The sequence below is a fragment of the Triticum urartu genome, chromosome 4 (assembly GCF_003073215.2).
Source record: "Triticum urartu cultivar G1812 chromosome 4, Tu2.1, whole genome shotgun sequence".
Taxonomy (NCBI): domain Eukaryota; kingdom Viridiplantae; phylum Streptophyta; class Magnoliopsida; order Poales; family Poaceae; genus Triticum; species Triticum urartu.
Window position 1 is genome coordinate 88,338,707 of NC_053025.1, and position 1,577 is coordinate 88,340,283.

Genomic DNA, 1,577 nt, shown 5'->3' on the forward strand with positions numbered 1-1,577 from the left:
TCTCAGGCCGGGAACGCAGCCGTCTCCCGGCTTCGGGTGATGATCCAGTCGGAGGGCCTGACCGGAGACGACTTGGTGGCCGCCTTCGTGGAGCGCCGGGTTCTTCCCCTCCAAAGCCGGCCTCACATGGTTTGTCAGATGAGCGGCCGCTTCGACCCATGCCGGCTGAGCACCAGGGAGATGCCTCATGCGGAGGTCTCCTACATGGTGAACTATATCTCCAACTGCAAGCTCGCCGAGGATTGGCGGTACGGCAAGGGGCCGTACTCTCGCGCCAACCCTCCGCCCGTCGTAAGTTTTTTCTTATTTTCTTCCTTTTGTAGCCGGCCTCATGATAGCCGACTCTTGATCAGTTCGTTTGCCTTTTGCAGAACCCTCTTCTCCCGCCGACAGTCGGGGCCGCGGGGTAGAGCGCCAGCTCCTCCCCGACCGCACGGTGGACGACACCGACGACCCGGACTTGGGAGCGGCCGCCATGGAAGACGCCATCATGGGGGAAAGCGACGGGGCCGGAGGCGCGGGGCTCACGGCCGGCTTCGAGGACTGGCCGGATGATGCCGAGGTTGAAGTCACCCGCGCCGCCAGCCGGCGCCTGATCATCAAAGCGCGAGCTCGTCCGCCGCACCGGCTGCTGGCGGCGGCGCCCAGAAGCACCGGGCCATGTCGATCCTCTTCGGCAGCCGTCCCAAGAAGTCCAAGGCTTCCACAGCAGCGACCAAGCGAGATGAGGCGGCCGCGAAGGGGGCCCGCTTCTGCAAGGCGGCAGTTTTATTCTGCCATCAAGGCACAGTAATCACGGGACATGGGGGAGTGGGTGCAGTTGATACCCACGTTCCCCCACACCGCGCTTCCTCGGCTCCGCCGCGCAGTCTATAAGTAGGAGGAGGAGGGGGAGCGGCAGAGGCTCGCGCGCTCTCCCTCACTCCGCCCCCTTCTCGCCCTCCTTCTTCTTCTCTTCCCTGCGGCAGCTCTTTGCCGCGCCGTTCTGCCGCCGCATCGTCTTGCTTCTCACCGCGTTGCCCCATGGCGCTGTCAAGCTCGTGGGATGGCTCCAACGTCCATGAGGACCACGTCGTGTTCCTCCGCCAGACGTGACGCCTGCCCGGCGAAAACTTCGTTCGGGTTCGTCTAGCGCCGGAGAAGGAGATTTCACCGGCACCGGAGGAAGGCGAGCGGGTGATCTTCCGCTCGCACCGTCTGCGCGGCTTCGGCCTTCCGGCGAGCGGGTTCCTCCGGGCATTCCTTGAATTCTACAACCTCCAGCCGCATCACCTCACGCCCAACGCGGTGATGCTACTGTCGGCCTTCGTCACGCTGTGCGAGGGCTTCCTTGGGGTCCTCCCCACGCTCGAGCTCTGGGCGGAATTCTTCCAGAGCAAACTCGACACCGTCGTCGCGGGCGTGCCCGCCCCCTGCGGAGCCTTCATCTCCATGAGGCGGGCGAGCGAGAACAATCCGTTCCCGTCCATTCCGCTGATCCAGTCGGTGAAGCTTTGGCAGAAGTCTTATTTCTACGTGAGGAACGTCGCCCAGCAAGGCGACTACATCAACCTTTCGGATTACGTAGCCGGCCCGCC